The sequence below is a fragment of the Palaemon carinicauda genome, chromosome 44 (genome assembly GCF_036898095.1).
Source record: "Palaemon carinicauda isolate YSFRI2023 chromosome 44, ASM3689809v2, whole genome shotgun sequence".
Lineage (NCBI taxonomy): Eukaryota > Metazoa > Arthropoda > Malacostraca > Decapoda > Palaemonidae > Palaemon > Palaemon carinicauda.
In genome coordinates, this window is record NC_090768.1 from 43,264,192 (window position 1) to 43,283,210 (window position 19,019).

At 32.2% G+C, this 19,019-nt stretch overlaps 1 long non-coding RNA gene across 1 annotated transcript; it reads right to left on the bottom strand.

The window, feature by feature from the left end:
* Positions 1–2,112: 2,112 nt before the first annotated feature.
* On the bottom strand, positions 2,113–18,962 carry LOC137634090 (uncharacterized). Its single transcript, XR_011042448.1, has 3 exons — positions 18,777–18,962; positions 14,772–14,836; positions 2,113–2,221 (listed from the first exon to the last, which is right to left on the bottom strand). It is a non-coding gene; the product is annotated as an uncharacterized lncRNA (long non-coding RNA).
* Positions 18,963–19,019: the final 57 nt, after the last annotated feature.

Sequence of the window (19,019 nt, forward strand, 5' to 3'; positions counted from 1 at the left end):
TGAAAAAATGAGAAAAGTAACAAAAGGCTGGAAGAAGTTAATCAATGTAAGTATGTGACTATGTCCATGATTTAGAAAGTACTTATTGAGAGGGTAGTGAAAAGTGACAAAAGTGACAAAAGCCTGTATGAAGTTAATCAATGTAAGTATGTGACTAGGTCTATGATTTGGAAAGTACTTATTGAGGGGGTAGTGAAATAATAAGAAAAGTAACAAAATGCTGGAAGAAGTTAATCAATGTAAATATGTGACTATTGCCATGTTTTTCAAAGTACTTATTGAGTGGGTAGTGAAAAGTGAGAAAAGTGACAAAAGCCTGAATGAAGTTAATCAATGTATGTATGTGACTATGCCCATGATTTGTGAAGTACTTATTGAGAGGGTAGTGAAAAAATTAGAAAAGTAACAAAAGGCTGGAAGAAGTTAATCAATGTAAGTATGTGACTATGTCCATGATCTGGGAAGTACTTATTAAGAGGGTAGTGAAAAAATGAGAAAAGTAACAAAAGGCTGGAAGAAGTTAATCAATGTAAGTATGTGACTATGTCCATGATTTGGAAAGTACTTATTGAGAGGGTAGTGAAAAAAATGAGAAAAGTAACAAAAGGCTGGAAGAAGTTAATCAATGTAAGTATGTGACTATGCCCATGATTTGGAAAGTACTTATTGAGAGGGTAGTGAAAAAAATGAGAAAAGTAACAAAAGGCTGGAAGAAGTTAATCAATATAAGTATGTGACTATGTCCATGATTTGGAAAGTACTTATTGAGAGGGTAGTGAAAAAAATGAGAAAAGTAACAAAAGGCTGGAAGAAGTTAATCAATGTAAGTATGTGACTATGTCCATGATTTGGAAAGTACTTATTGAGAGGGTAGTGAAAAAAATGAGAAAAGTAACAAAAGGCTGGAAGAAGTTAATCAATGTAAGTATGTGACTATGTCCATGATTTGGAAAGTACTTATTGAGGGGGTAGTGAAATAATAAGAAAAGTAACAAAATGCTGGAAGAAGTTAATCAATGTAAATATGTGACTATTGCCATGCTTTTCAAAGTACTTATTGAGTGGGTAGTGAAAAATGAGAAAAGTAACAAAAGGCTGGAAGAAGTTAAACAATGTAAGTATGTGACTATGTCTATGATTTGGAAAGTACTTATTGAGAGGGTAGTGAGAAAATGAGAAAAGTGAGAAAATGAGAAAAGTAACAAAAGGCTGGATGAATTTAATCAATGTAAGTATGTGACTATGTCCAATGATCTGGAAAGTACTTATTGCGTGGGTAGTGAAAAGTGAGAAAAGTGACAAAAGCCTGAACGAAGTTAATCAATGTAAGTATGTGACTATGTCCATAATTTGGAAAGTACTTATAGAGTGGGTAGTGAAAAAATGAGAAAAGTAACAAAAGCCTGGATGAATTTAATCAATGTAAGTATGTGACTATGTCCATGATTTTGAAAGTACTTATTGAGTGGGTAGTGAAAAAATGAGAAAAGTAACAAAAGCCTGGATGAATTTAATCAATATAAGTATGTGACTATGTCCAATGATCTGGAAAGTACTTATTGAGAGGGTAGTGGAAAACATGAGAAAAGTAACAAAAGCCTGGTTGAAGATAATCGACGGTAAGTATGATGCCATTAGGATTTTGTGCGGAGCACTTATTGAAACGGTAGTGAGATGATGAAAAAAATGACAAGCCTAGGTAAGCTTAATCAGCGTAAGTAAAGTCAATGGCTATGTGGATGTTGTTGGTTGTACTTATTATGGGGGCAGTAAAAAAATGATAAAATCCTATGATGTTGATGGAAAAAACATTGTTTCCATGTAATTGGGAGTATCCTATTAGTAGAAGAGCATAGAATTACAATACAGGAATAAAGATATGAACATCCGGCAAAAGTAATAGATGAAAACTATAAAGTGCTAAAATTTAAGAATGGCCTAACGTACATTGGAATGATCAGGATGAATTTCACCAATGATGATGAAATTGTGCTTGTTAAAACTGTATTTCAAGAGTGAATGAGACTTCAATTGCCTAAGAAGCAGAAGTGTACGATCTTAGCGTTCCCATACACACTAAAATCATCCAAAATCTTGTCCAGTTAACCACTTACTTGTAATTATCGCAGCTTATTATAGTATCTTCCACGAGTCTTGTGGTGTAGAGTTGGGTACTTGATCCCAGGGAGAATCGCACCTTCTTGTCGAGTATGCTCAACCTCTGAAAAAGGAAATAAATTCAAGATTCGTATACTTTATCTATTACTACATTCTACTATTCGATACTAATTACATTTATCGTAAAAGCAAAGAGAGAGAGAGAGAGAGAGAGAGAGAGAGAGAGAGAGAGAGAGAGAGAGAGAGAGAGAGAGAGAGAGAGAGAGAGAGAGCTTTATTACAGCTTTAGTAATTAACTGACTACCAGTTTGGAATAAAAAAAATATATTAATAAATTCGCTTGAAAACTCATTTCTCCCAAAAATGACACAAGTTACTTTTCAATTTATTCATAACTGATTTACAACAACAACCAGGTTCCAAGTTCCCCGTTGTTCACCCCACAACACTATGATTTGAGATCTCACAACTAGATATGTATGTGCAAATCGAGGTAACCTATAGAAACAGAATTATCATTAGCTACCTACTTTACAGCAATCAGCAAGGTTTCCATTTTTACATTGTTTTACTTTCACAGCTTGTCTGACATATTAGGCAACTTCTTTGGTCGGCAAATCTAATTTCCTTAATTCTAATGCAATGGATAAGGATAGGGAAGTGGGGAATATGGGATAAGGAAGAGTACCCCTGGATACAATCCAGTTTATAGTCCGAAGGCAGGTACTCGGGATGGGAAGGAATAAGGAAAAAGGGAGAAAGAGAAGTACAGGATGAGAATAAAAGAGAGGGGCAGACCCTCGTGCGATGTTGAGTTGAAGCCACCTTCAAGTACAGTAAGAATGAAAAGAAAAGGAAAGGACAAGCAGGGAGAGGAAGGGTTTTATGGTTCACGCGGTCTAGCCCTATTGCAAGTTGACTGCCTGTCTGACACTATTTGATGGTAAAAAAAAGTTATGATGGCAAATTGGTTATGAAGTTTTCTCTCCACAAATACCTATCATTTTCCATCCGTTTTCTACAATTTTCTTTTAAATTATCGCATTAAATCTTGTGTTCATTATTATGAATTTCCCGTTGTCAAGTTCACCTGTGTAATCTCTTCTGCTATTACCTTTTACAACCCTCATCTTTGTCATTTCTGCCTTTTTTCTTCCTTGTACTTATCTCTGCCTCCTCCAGTTTCTATTACAGTTTCCCTTGTTACTATAACTTTTATTCCTTTCTTCACTTCTTACTTTCTATAATTGTTTACCTCTACAATTTCAATATTATACTTTTTCCATATTTATAAATGACTTTTCGCTAACATTATCCATATAGTTCCCATATTTGGTGTTCCACTGTCTATTTAACAAACCATCTGTCAGGTAATTATGCATCGCATTTTTCCTACGATTCTATTTCTATGCCCATTTCAGCTATCCCTAACTAATGTGTAGTTGCAACTTGTTCAAACATCCATGTATCAATCTTATACCGAAATCCCTCTAACTTCAGAATACCAAACATCTCAAGAATTGCTAACAATGTGGGTACCACTACTGTCTCGTATATCTTTATTCCCCAATTTCCCCCCTACAATACAAATTATTCTACTTTGTTAACATCTCCATACTTCTAATTTCTTACTCTATATATTCTATATTTCACTTCCCCTTTGCTTATGCCAAGACTATAGTCTCTTTTTTGAGTACCATTCCCCTAATTATCTACACACCTTTACTACGGTATTTCCATCCTTCCATTTCTAACAACCCCTTAGATATTGCTTTGAGTTTTTTTTACTTCAATTTCTGTTATTAATTAGGAACATGATACTATTAACATTAAAGTAGTATTAATTGTTGTAATAAAGCCTCAATGGAACACAATGTCATAATTACATAGGAACACCTACTTAACCTAACAAGAGGGGACCTTATAGGCCTTCTTACTCCAAAAACCGAATATCAACTCTGAAAAAAGTAAAATAAGAAAATAGCTAGCTGTAAGCTAATTCAGTCATCAATTTATTTTAGATTAAAGTGTTTAGAAGGTTTGTGGTTTAACAGTGACGCCCAAGTCTTGCAACTCGCTTTCTGTCTAGTTTTTCTATCATTTGATTTGTCTTTATTTTGTTTTACGAGTTATTGAGTTGAACTACTGTATTTAATAGGAGCTTTAAATTCAGTAAACAACTCCAAATTGTTATTGTTATCGAGTTATTGTTATCGAGTTGTTGTTGTTGTTGTGGTTTCTAGAGGGTTTCTAAGCTACACCCTTCCCCTCCCAACCCTTTACATAAATTATGATCATTAAGTAAGAAATGAATAGCCATTCCTATGGTTTTAAGTATTTCCATGGTATTTGCGATACGAGGTTTTGGAAGGTAGTGAGAAGTTAAAATGGTCAGATTAAAGTAAACAATTATGGTGTGGATGAAAAGATAAATATTTGATAATAAGCATCAAATTGTGAGCACAAATAGAATGAATAAAATCATGTTTTAAAAGTTATACATAAATTATCAATAAATAAGTTCAAATGGAATTACAAGTTACATTAAGCATCGAATTAGATTTTAAATTTGTTTAGGAAAAAACAAGAATGAAAACGAAAAATATTGAAATTATGGATTAATAAGTTTAATAAAAATCAAGGTCTGAAATCTTTAAAAATAGGGCTAATTCTGCTTAACGTATTGGATACTCACTTAATAAAACATTTTGCTTTAGTTTAAAAAAAACAGCAATTGGTTCCCCAGATCAAGTCGCAAAAATACATAGCAACGTGGTACAATTTATTCAGATTCGTTAGTCCCTAATTCTAATTAATAAAAAAATATTAAAAACGAGAATGGTATGGTATAGACAATCGTCTACTGGGATGTTGAAATCAAAGATTAATATCTTGCCTAAATCCATTTACTCAATACAATTTTAAGTGTTTAAAAGGGACTTGTCCAAACTGAATGGGTTTGAGGGTAAAGACAACATTTCAAATTGTTATGATGAGAGAGAGAGAGAGAGAGAGAGAGAGAGAGAGAGAGAGAGAGAGAGAGAGAGAGAGAGAGAGAGAGAGAGCCGTAATGAGTAAAAGTGCCTATTAAGCAGCGAGGTAACTGTATAATCTAAGCAGCAACAGGCACGATGAATACCCTATATAGTCTCTAAATGGTCTATTGGGAAACGTAAATAAAAAAAGGGATCTAGACGCATAAGAAAAATGAATGAAATTTGATAATATAACAAATGATGAAGTCACAAGAAATTTTAAGGGAGATAAAAAACGAATCATGCAACTGATCCGATGCGAATATCTGAAGTAATAGAAGAAGACTATTCTAGTGGAGCGAACATTATTTCAATAAAAGTCAGTACCAGTATTAATTAATAAGTATCCTAAATCTGAGAAAGTTGCTATGTTTACACGACTTATGAAAAGTGGTCTCGATTATCACGATGCGTATAAATTATTTCGAATCTATCCATGTCAAAAGTGCCCAGATTTTGTCATTCTTGAACAGCTAGTTTGTCATTTGGGAAAAAATTAAGCATTGCCGGATAACCGGTTAACATACTGGCAGTTATATCCAATGGTGAGAGCTACTTGCTCTATTGTGAATATCATTTACTGGAAGTAATGGATGAGGACATATAGCATCCTGATTTTAATTGATTTTATTGCTGCTTTTGATAGTTTGATTGATTTACTGCTCAACGATTTACGATCCATTGGTATTGAGGATGAGGCTTTTGAGTATCTAAAGGATTAATAGAGTACTTACTTTACTTAAAGAGCCGTTCTCCTGGTACTATCACACAGGGAAACCCTACGCACTACAGGACCTACTAGATATGTTTGTCATATACATTCTTAGATATTTGAAAATTATCGCATAGCTTATTCAGCGTTAATTGTCCAATCCAAATTAATGAAGCACTTAGAAAACAAGAAAGTCTTCAGTTTCTTCTTGAAACCTTAATATCTTCACTCTTTCGGATGTCTAGTTGGAGCTTGTTAGATACTGTAGTCTTGGGGCCAAATATTTGAAAGCTCTAGAAACTAAAGTAGAGGTACGTACATCTTAGCTCGAGCAATTTTAAACCATCGGTAGCTGATCTAGGGCTGATGGAAGCTATTGTGTACGAAATGGAAATTCTTAGTCATCCTATGAACCATCGAGCAGAGGGGTATCCCAGGGAAGTATACTATGCCCAATCCTAAACCTATTTCGTATCTATATTATTAGTCTATCAATCTTTTTGCCTATGATATACAATTTTTACTAGTGTTAGGGAAGGATGTTCAAAAATTAAAACCAGATGAAAACAAAACAGGAGTTCATAGAGGGAAGAAAAACATTTAAGAATCATTAGTGACATCCACATAAACACTATACCTTATATAACTTGACCTCGATATCTAGTCAAATTTGTGACCTAACAGTATTATGGACTGTAATTTCTCTTTGGTTATCACCTTTAAAATATTGCTTTCGTAAAGAAATATCAGGACGAATGTTCTGTTAAGATAATTGTGATTAAATGTGTTATTATTAGGAAAAATACAATAACTATCTACTAAAACCTACGTAAAGTTCAACTCAAAAAGTGAGAGATCATAAACTGAGGAGCAAGATTGGCAAAAGCTATCCCATCCGAGAAAAGATTACCCTTGTACTGCCTGAACTACACTTGGGGCCTATTGAAACTTGAATAAATTTTGAAGCATTGCAAATTATCAGAACTGGATGCTAAAAAAGTGTCGACACGATAATATTCGGCCATCATAAGATTGTTATACAAACTCCCACTAGACATCCGAAGGACTGATGATATTCAGGCTTTCAAGATGACGACTTTTTTCATTTCATGAAATCCTATGGTACCGAGAATTTGACAATTAACGCATATTGCGCTACATGATACTCTGAATACTTTAGATTGTATAAGACAAACAATTCTTACAGGTTGGCAGCTCCACATGATACTCGATCAGGAAAAAAAACTGCCTTAAAGTAAGTTAAAGTCATTGAGTGCATACTTTCTTGGAGTTTAAATCAAATTAAATTTTCGTGGACGTATTAAAGCCATTGACTGGAATTTATGAATTGATAAAATTGTCATGTTTTCTCTAGGTGGTTAATGAATCGGAAAAACAAGATTCATGATAAATTATAAAGCCTTCATTAACACAGGAGGCAAATAGTATTATATGCATCCACATGGTGAAGCAACGAAGAGTTAGTTTTTTTTTTTCGTAGATTTCAAGAATTTTGTAAAATCTACTATATTAGTGCATTAATTTTCTTTTAAACCCATTTAGTTCCAAGAAGTTAATCATAACGATTTGTAGTAAATTTTAAAGGAAAATAAACTATAGCCTATAAAATCTTTAGTGGTAAGGGGTCACTGAGGGCTGAAAGGGGTAGAGGCAAGGCCATTTGCGACGGCCTTGGGAGGGGTTTGTAAAGGGAGAAAGTTGACATCTAATTTGGAATGACTACGCAAATATTCAGTTTCCCTTCTCTATTTTTTTTTTTTTTTTTAGAAATAACGACAATATTGATAAACTTCAAATATGTTTCCTGTTTTCCCAAGTAACCCATTTCCTTTAAAAGCATTTTAGAAATTTAGACTAAGTAGAATTGGACTCAACCTAAGTCTTGGTTTCGTCATAAAACCAATGATTGGATAGACCATTAAGGTACACTAGAAAATTCCTGACCAATACAAAAAAACCACTATCAGCTGACTTTGGCAAAGATATGCTATATTTAATTTCAAAACTGTCTTTGCACACATTAAAATTCAGGTATACAAAGTCATGGCATTTTGCTCCTCAAGTTACAATGTTGATTTAATATATAGCAAGATTTATCAAAATATCTTTGAACATTTTGCCCAGGATCGTTAACCGAAAACTAAATGATTTTATGAAGAGACTAAGGCACTGAAATTGGATCTTAGTAATGATTCTCTTTCGAAAGAGATTTAGTCATTGGATGAATCTTCGACGAAGATTCAACACTTCGAATAATTTTGTTTACGAATTTCTTCGTCATCCCTAATTGTATACATTTACCAACTTTTATCCTTCTTATATCCAATATGTAAAACGAAAGTAAAAATTCCACTAACTCCAGTAGTTTCCCTAAGCTTTAAAACCCCAGAAATTAACTCTGATCATGTGACATGTATACAAATCCGTAAAATATGACTACAAGTGAACTCACTTAAACGAGGGTACAGCAAGTTATATTTTCCTGATGTATTTGACGACTGTTTGCGTTTCAGATATGAAAAGGCAAAAAAGCGAGAGCTTATAAAGTGGAAAATACTCTCCTTGCTTACTTTAAATTCGATGTTAATAGAAAGTTATCTACTCAGCTTTTGTGTCACTTTAACCCAATGTGGGACATATCTTACTTCTCTCCCCCAATACCCCGAGTAAACCAATTTGAATTCAACAAGAAATTCGTCGTAACCTACTACGATTCTGCAACCTTGGTGTGAAAAAAATTATGGTATCTCGATGAAAATAAACCAGTTATAAAAAAAACCTAAATCATACGCATGTTTAAAAAGAGGATTAAAAGTTCACGTGTTAGCCAAACCATATGAGAGGCTATTTACAGTCGCCGGTACGGGCGAGACTAACTAGATTCTGAGTCACAGAAACCATTACTATAAACAAGGCAATTTATGACTTTTAGGAAAATTGCGATTACTGCCAGATGAGCAACACACAGCAAAATTGCCTATGACAACTAGAAACACATTTTTGGTTTAACAAAGACATACTTTTGAATTCGATTCCTAAAAAAGTAATTTCAAATAAAGATGGACACTATTGCATGGTCTCATTCACTGCCTACAGCCCCCAGTTGTGGAACCAATACTTAGACTAACTTTTTATTGTTTTGTACCACATTTTCAAATTTGAATATTCAATTCATTAAATACTCCAGTGAGTGCATCCTGTCCCCTTTGTATGCCAAATTATATTGAAATCATAAGTTATAACATCCAAGTCCTTCGGGGTTAAAACTCAACAGAAGTACTGATCCTTCACAACTGCCCTTAGCTAAGACCAAATATTTTTGCTGTTGATTATTGTAGATCAGATTAAGGGATGTTTTCTTACACACACACAGAGAGAGAGAGAGAGAGAGAGAGAGAGAGAGAGAGAGAGAGAGAGAGAGAGAGAGAGAGAGAGAGAGAGAGAGAGAGAGAGAGAGAGAGAAATGATCAAAACTGAATTATAAAAGGATGTCTTTAATTTTGAAGCCAAGAAGAGATCAAAGTGAAAATTGGACATTGTTCCGTGAATATTATAATGGTGTTTGTATTGTGATTAATAGACACGTTAAGACTCGATAATATTGTACTAATCGCGTTTGTATTTGTGGCAGTTAAATACGTTAATTATATATAGCGAGCGATAGTGCTTTATTAATTTGTAAACGATACTTATGCCAGTTAAAGTATGTGTTATTGATAGCCTAAAGTTTTCAAATATCCTTGCTATGAACATTGCACTGGTCGTAGCGTACACAAACACCGAAGCAATGGATACACTATCGATTATCTGAATCAATGTTCTTAAATTTCTGATCGGAAAATATAATAAACTAGCTTTCATATGTATCTTGACCAGTCAACTGATTTCATAATCTACTAAACGACAGGTATTGAAAAACAGAAATGGTGAATTCCCTATATTTTACAGTTGAAATATAGCTGGTTGCATAATATGAAGCCATTATTCAGTTCTGCACAGTACAATTATTAAGACTGATTTAGCTTATACAATACACAAATTTGGGTTAATCTGATTTATTTTTTCGTATGAGATGAATCCTTTTAAGGCTTAAGTTTTTTTTTTTTTTTAATTTTTCTTCTTTGTCCAAACTTGATTAAAAATAATTAACACATTAATAATAAAAAAAAAATATTAATTTTAGATCTCAAGACTTGTCAAAATGCAACTAGATAAAATGCTTTAACGGCAATAATGTACTTTTAAAGTGTCAAAATCTTATTTAAAGCAAAAACATAGACTATCTAGGAAAAAAATAATAAAAATACCTTTCTCCTTTAAATGTTCACTGGATCGTAAAAAAAGTTTTGAGCAATCAAGAGACCTTCACCAAACCCAGCATTTCTATCACTTCTCTTAATTATGGTTTAAATATAAGCTTTTAAAAAATTTCTCTGAATAGATTGCTATAAGGGTTTTTGAAAGATATTTGTACAACAATTATTTATACCTTAATGAATTGATGCACACAAAGGGTGTCTATTTACATTAGTCTATATTATTTAAATATAGAAAACGATCGTTATTTTTAATTCAAAGAAAACTTTTAGGGTAAACTAAAATAAAATATTACACCACAAAATATTTCAAAATCCTTTTCTTTTTATATTAAGAATATGGCAAGTTTTATCAAGAACCGCCAAAAATACGCAGAATGACCATCTTTTATATAAAATATAAAATATATATAATATATATATATATATATATATATATATATATATATATATATATATATATATATATATATATATATATATATATATATAATATGATTCAATCAAAACTTACACGAGAATGAAGACTAACATTAACACTTCGTAATTTCACAGAATATCTATGATCAAATATTATTGTAAAGAAGCCTACATTGGGAAAGTTCTAAGAGTTTAAATCGCCATTGATATAAATTTTAATGTAAGTTATCTTATAGGGGACTAGAAAGCATCGAGATAAGGAATGGAATGGTATAGATTAAAAACCCTTGAAAGGAAAAAAATACAAGTTTCCAACATTTCATTATATCAAGATCTATCATAAGTAATTGAGGGTGTTTGTTGAAATACATGATCGTTTACATTAGTCAAGACTACTGTAACCATACTATCAAATAAACTAAACTACATAGTTCTACAGTAGCTGAGATAGAAGTTATTACTTAGATGGTAGCTATGTTAATAATCGCTTGTCACAAAATATGCACAAGGATGGTTTTAAGCAACCCTGCCTCAGCTACATGTCGTTATTTCAAGTTACAGTAAACAATTCATTCTAATCTATCTATATTGTAAGCACTAATAACTACAACTTGTCATAAGAAATCGAGATCATGGCTTGGCTTCAACTCCACTGACGAAAAAAGTTAAGTTGTCTTAGTTTGTCTTACTAAATCGATTTTTCGCTGAACATTTTCCGTACATCCATCACTACAAAAAACGCCAAATATATGCAATATATTCGTAATAGATGTGTCCTTTTTGAATGCCCCTCCAACTATTTTGCCGGGTCCATTTAATTATACAGCTAATTAAGCAAACCCAGTCTATATTAATTTTTAAATATAACCGTTGCAAAACGGTAACTTATGCTAAATGTTATAAAGGACTTTAGGTATCATAGATATTGTAAAATAATTTTTAGTCATTCGGTTACCCGAGAGGAAATCTTTAAAAATTAAATACCAATTCAGCAAGAGAAAATTGGAACTACGGTGGATAATGTGTTGTACCTCTATATAAAAAATAATGCAGCAAATATGTAAGCAGATTTTTTCAGCAAATTATGAAGCTTATACGCACGTGTACATTGAGATTTATTCAGGTTTTAGAGTAATTTACTATAATGACCATCATGCTAAACTATATCTTAACCTCAGCCCATTGGAACCAGAATAAACCCTATAACTTATTACTTGACTTTACAAGTTGTACTATCATGAATCTTAAGCTTAGTTTAATGACACTGACTACAATTACAACAACTACGGAGAAGTCCAAATGTGAAACTTCTCTCCGAATTAAAGTGTCACAAACTACATTAGTGTAAAAACTACTGTACTGTTTCCAATAAAGGAAATAATTTCTGGAAAAACTTCTACATGCTGCATAATGTTATAATTTGATTATAATTTTTGACGCCCAACTTTTATATTTGATCCTCTAAAAATATTAAGGGATAATGCACTATATCTAAACTACACCAGAATAGTTCTGGATTTAAAGCCAAAATATGCCTACCCGTATCATCTCCTAGAGACCATCTTCAGTATTATGACTCAAATATTTTAGTTGTAAAATACTAGTTCTATGACAGGTCGCTCATCTGTACACGAGAAGTACGAATTGCTACTTCAAATCATGGTCTTACAGCACAGAATGGAAACAGTCAATTGATATATATGAACTATATATAATCATAGCCCAAAAGGTGTACAATCGAGCAAGTGAACTAGATGGCATTCTAGAGTATTGCGAAATTGATAATGACTATCTATACTTCTAAAACAAATTAACACTAATGATAAGGGCTTCACAGAATTACTGCTGTCAATTAAAAAGTACATAGCTCAAATATCCAATGTTCTCCATTTTGAATCCTATTGGCATTGTCGTCATAATCGTTGCACAGTGGGCGACAAACCAGGCATTTTATAGAACTCTTAAACCAGACTAATATTGTTGTCCCACTCAACTAACCGCAAACAGTTAAATATCCTATATACTCAATTTCAGTTTGCGGATTTTTTAAAATAGAGTTTAGCACATGAAACTACGTAGACGTAATAAAATTGAAATGAGAACTCTTAATTCTGTATGACTTCCTATCTGGACTAAAGCTAAGTGACCATATTTCAATTTACCTTTAGGTAAATTTGTCCATGCAGTTAGCTATTCAGCAATTTTGAATAACTTCTGACCAAAGTATCGCTATCTATACTCCCATATAGCGTGACAACTACATTTTAACTAATGCACATTTTTTAAATCAAGAGTTTACCAGTCTTTTCCATAGCCTTAATTTTAAAGAAATTAATGGATCCCATGTGTAGAATAAAATTTAACTATAAAAGTACAAATTTTGAACAGGATTAAGCTTTTCAACTGAGGTTAAACTTCGTTGTTACAGTATAAAGTAACTGTAGGATGATCGAAGTTAGCTGAAAGGAAGTGGAACTGAGGTTTAGTTGAAGGTTGAAAGTTTAAGTGTATCTAGGACCAAGTGCGGCCAGTGTACATCGAGCAGACTGCATTTATTTATATTGGGGATTATGAAATTCACAATTTTCCAATTTGTCTTGTGCGACAAGAATCAGCTAACAAGATCGTACAAAATCGATTAACTAGTCAAATCTACAAAACCATTATCAATCAACATATTTGTAGGGTTCATTCTGGTTCCAGTGGATAACCGGGACAGTAAATATCAAACCATTGACAAAACCTTAATATTTGAGTTAACTAATAAATTTTTGTTAGAATAGCTATTTAAAGTTTCCCAATATGTAGATATTTTTTATGAACTCAAAATTTTAGTTAATATACTTGATTTACCATTACAACAAAAGTCCCAGTTTTATAAGCTATTTTCCTCTTATTTTCAAGCAGATTCTTTCAGCATTCTTCATATTCAATGGCGGATAAAAATTCAGATTTACCACGTTCAGTTCAGTTGTCGCCAAGGCTTACGTTCCACATTTATAATTTAGCTGTGCTAGATCTTTCAAATCATAAAACTTTGAGGCATATTTCATTTTAACAATCTGGCCTTCTGTAGAACGTTGTCTATATCATTTGTTTTGCTACCTCCACCTTATTACCTTATGTTGTAACCTACGCATTTATATGTTTGAGTCTAAAGTATTCTTCTATATCTGAATTTTCATATTGAATAACGCCAATCTATTAACCTATTTTTCATGTGAAGTCTGGAACCTGCAAATAGCTATTTACTATTGAATATTTACGTTTAAATTAAATTTCCTTTTCCAAATTTAGATATATCAATGTTTTATTGTATTATATCAATACTATGTACTTGACTGAATTATGCATTATTGAATAGTTTCAGATTAATGCTTTTGCTATTTGACATTTTCTTTGCTCGTAATTGCCAAAGCTAAATTTCTTTAAGTGATAAATTTATAATGTGAATAAAATTAAACTAGAGTATCTTAATTTCCAAAATACTGTAAGTTGCAAACTATTACCAAAACCTCTTTGCACCAGTATTTTAGTTTTTCTTACCCTCCAATATCTTAAAATTAATAACCATTGAAGAATATTCAACAATCCGCTACATTAGCTTATTCACTTGCGTTTTTTTAGAGCTTTATCAGATTTCAAAAGGCATTTTTTTTTAGAAATTTATCTTTTTTCAAAAGTTTAAGTACAAAATGAAAATTTCAAAGGGTTATTGGTCTTTTGTACAGTCACTTTAGGTATTAATATTTCCAGTCAATTTCACTTTACACTTGGGTTAATCACTGGATATTCAACGTTAAAATTCGTACTTTCAAGCTTGTGAACAAGATTAATTTGAGACCAATGTAATTCATAAGCTTAAGACTGTCTTTCAAGGAGTTGCCCAATAATGAACAATTAGCTAACACTTCCATCAGGGCAGATTTGTAATATTTCAGACATCACAATATTGGCTTACTCTTGATCCCACAATTTACAAATTGGGCTACAGTTAGTACTTGACTATGAAAGATCTTACACCATTAACATGCAGAAGCAAGTCCCAAGGATAAGAAAAACCAAGTTATCTCAGTTAGTTTACTATAAATTGTAAATACATTTTACTTTTGTAATTGAATAATACAACACCAAAATTTGAAGTTATACCTTGTGATTTTTCCAGTATTCCTTTTTCGACGTACCAATGTTATTTCTCCTGTTTACAGCTAAAGCTGAAAGAAAAAAAACAGCGATAAGGACAGTACGGATCCGAAGAGACTACAATTAATAAATTTTATAATGCCACCCCATTATCAAATGTTCAATGTGAATAAATTCTAAGATATGGGAAACTTTACCACCCAAAGTATTAATTCAAATAAAATCCTAAAGGGAATCTAGTTTACTTAAAAAATGCAGGACGGCTAAGAACTGATTAAATACATAACATATCAAATACTGATAGTTAAGATGTAAAATTTTCTGATCTTTATAATCCATACAAATCGATTTGATTTAAAATTTTTCAGGCATCCTGTGATCTAAGGTCATTGACACCGATATTTATTTTATATAAAAAATAAAAAAATATTTAATTAAAACTATAAAAGTTGAATGTCAAAAGTTAAATAGTTTTCAAAAGACCTGCTTCTGAAATAAATAAAAATACCACTCGCATAGTAGAACATGTCCAAGAATTTTGGCAAGCATGAACCTGCCATCCTCATCTCGAGCCTCAAACAGATCTTTAGTTACTATAATGGGGGCATTCGTTCAACAAATGCTTCACTGTTGAAGGTACTAAACAGTCGCAAATCGATTTGAAATATTACAACATCACCAACGGGAAACTGCATTTTAGAAACTATTGACTGACCCACTTGATAAATTAATTGAGACCAAGCTAAGCTTTAGATAGCACTTGGGATAAGAATTCACCAAAAGCTATCTTTGATTCATACACCAAACTTCACTTGTGTTTGTAGCAATGCAAATCAAATACTAACCATAATTTACCACATTCATTCAAAGAAAAAAGTTACAAAGCTTAATCCTTTTTCAAACTGAAATTCTATGTCAATTATCAAGTAAATTAACTGCCAGAGAATTTTCACCACTTCAATGCCTAAGTAGAGTACATTTACATCCTTTAAAAAATTCCATATCGCAATAATTGCCCATGGTATTACCAATCCAATTTTAAAAACTAAAGTCGCTCAAGACTAACTACCATTTATATATTGTACAATAACCTTTTAATGGCAAGAATGATTTAAATCACAAAATTCACTTCATGAATGTGTAAAGAAAACTTGCCGCGATTGACCATACAACCTACAAGATTAATTAAAGGTACCCTGTCCTACAAAATTATTACTCCTGCGCAGATTGAACTACACGTGGCTACCTGTTAAAATTAAACGTAGATTTTAAGATTTGCAATGACCAAAGATATCAGAACCGGATGTCCGAGATATTTAGATTCGCTACACCATGCAGCCAACTGTGCAGATAAGAGAATTGTAGGTTCTAGGGCTTCCAAATGAGTGGTCCCAATATTCTATAATAAACTTCAGCTGGACATCCGAAGGACATATAAAGGTTCTAAAAAAACACTATCCTATTCACGTAATATGACATAAGTCGACTTAACTCTTGCTGGTCTTGCAGTGCACAGGCCTTTAGCCTGTGAGACAGGATCAGTAAAACATTTCCAAGCATAAGCTACAGTTTGACTACCCACTTAAAATTTGAAAATGCCAAACTTGTAACATTGTCTTGAAATTAGTTTGAGTGTTCTACCAGAGATGTGTTATCACCCGTCATTGAACATTTTATACAGTTCTCTCTCAATCCTCAAACTAAATTTCATCATTTAAAAACGTATTAATTTTAATTTCTAAAAACAGAAATCTTAAAATATACCAACCACACGTTCTAGAACTTGTGGAATATCAATAAAATTAATTGGTTTTAATTAAATTTATAATGCAGGAGCAGAAATAGAAATAAAAACCAAAAACAAACCTTGCAATTGAATAACCCAAGCCTGAAAATAGCAAGCAAAGTAGCTTATTCTAAACCCAAAATGCTATCCTTTATATAAAAATCTAGCCAATAAAAAAAAAAAAAAAAATCAGCAATTACGATAGTCAAATTGAAAAATCTTCAACTTTTGCTATTTCGCATTAAATTTTTAAAATGAATATTAAGAGATTCCTTACCTCAAAATAAAATTGTCTTTAATCTTTAAAAGGATCATTATACAAGAAACAGTGATACATCCAAAATTCAAACGAATTTAAACTACCGAAGCCTAAATTGCCTAAATTACAGTTATTGAAAATTATTAAATTCTTAAGACAAGTAAAAGAACAATCTAGAAAATTTCTTTACGTCTTATTATAACCAAAAAAACGTTCATAATCATACAACTACCTACAAAATCATCAAAGGCATAAATACAGGTTTTACGTAGATCGCTGGCAGTTTACCCAATATGAGTTATGAGATATATAAATATCTGACCACTTAATTTCAAAACATTGTTCAAAATTTACCAGAAAGGTAAATAAAAAATACGAATGGCAATACATTCAAACACCTTAAAATTCTATCAATGTGATTTTTTTTTTAAAGTGGTCATCCACAAAAACAGAAAAATGACGTCCATAACCTAACAAGTAAAAAGTCTTAGTACAGGACAGCCATAGGTCATGAATCTAAATACCCTAACAAAGGGATGGGTCAAAATTTACACCAAATATTGAGTAAAAATTTTAAGGCTAAAATTGCTAAAAGCCCCCATCAAACTTTTAAAATTCAAACGCTTGAGAATTTATACGTGGCAGACCTAGGTCAAATTGTAAAATCTTACTTTAATGGTTCACAAAATCTACCAAAATATTGACTTGATGCCCCCACCCCACACACACAAAAAAAAAAAAGAATACCATTCTAAAAACAACGGCTATTAAAATAGAAATTTAGCTTATAACATTAGTTAACAATATTTTAAGTTTTTCAAGAACGAGCTTGAAAAAAAGGAAAACTTGCTAAAATTCCAGTAAATCAAAAAACCCTTTCAACACTAGTACTTCGCATACGACATTAATCTAAAGGCTTATGCTCAGCTAAGTCCATAGAATTCCTCCTAAACCATTCAACGAAAGTTAAATACCAATAACCTACTAAACATTTCCTGGAATATCTTTTAAATAAAAGAAAAGGAGTTAATAAAACTTAACAAGACCTCAATTAGATAAAAAGCAACTCAATATGCATAGTCCCAACTCTGAATTTGCTAATCCAATTACAAATTTAGCAGCCAAGGTTAAGATAAAGGAGAATCTTGTGTAAAAGATAGTTTTCAACAATTACCAACATATAGCATCACCGAAAATCTATCAGGGTCCCTTAACCAACCAAAAATCCAATTCCCGAAATTTCAAAACCAACAACTGTAAAAACTAGGTGCATAAAATAAGTTTAGCCTACAATACTCCTCGAAATATGAAAACGTTTCTATGTCAGGAACACCATTAATATAAACAAAACATTTAAAATGCAAATCCAATATTCAATCAAATACTAATACATTTATCAAAAAAGGGCCCAAATATGACCATGCGTTTTTTTTTAAGACGTGCTAAGCCGAGACCATACCTTATGGGTTGTCAAACCAGAAAAATTGTAATGTTCCCCATTTATAAATCCAATGATGGTAAAAGTGTCAGCAAATTCCAAGATTCACAATGCCAATCTTCCATTATCAGCGAACTATCCCCAGAAAGAAAGTATACCAAGCCTCAAAACTGCTTAGTTTTTCAATGAGAACTGATTAAAGATTTTGTTAAAATTATCGACCATTCCATAGAATTAAAAAGAATGGAAACTGATCCAACCAAATTAGTAGTTACCCCAACCAAAAGAATAAAAAAACAAGCTATTGCAAAGCCATTAACATAATTCATAAGACTGAGTAACAAATTCTTTCTACAAAATTTTTAAATTCTACTGCCATAACTCGTATATAGACCAGTCCATTAAATTTTTTTTTTCAAAATCATTTGAAAATTAAACAATATAAATTTTTTTTTAAAGCCCAGCCCTTAAAAATTGAAAAAAGTTCAGGTAAACTTTCAAGTCGAAAACCCAATAAGTCATACTTACACATGTACAAGTAGAATCTAAGAGAAAGTTCCAACAAACTTCTCGACCTTCCCGTTTGCATGGGGTCAACTTCACCTCACTAGGTTCACTGAAGAAATGACTAGAGAGAGTTTAAAAATCTCAAAATTTCGAGTTCAAGGGACAATTCAAGGAGTCTCTAGAACTGAAAACCACTGAAAATTCAAGGAGTCTCTAGCAGTGGACACCATTGAAAATTCAGGGAGTCTCTAGCACTGGGCACCA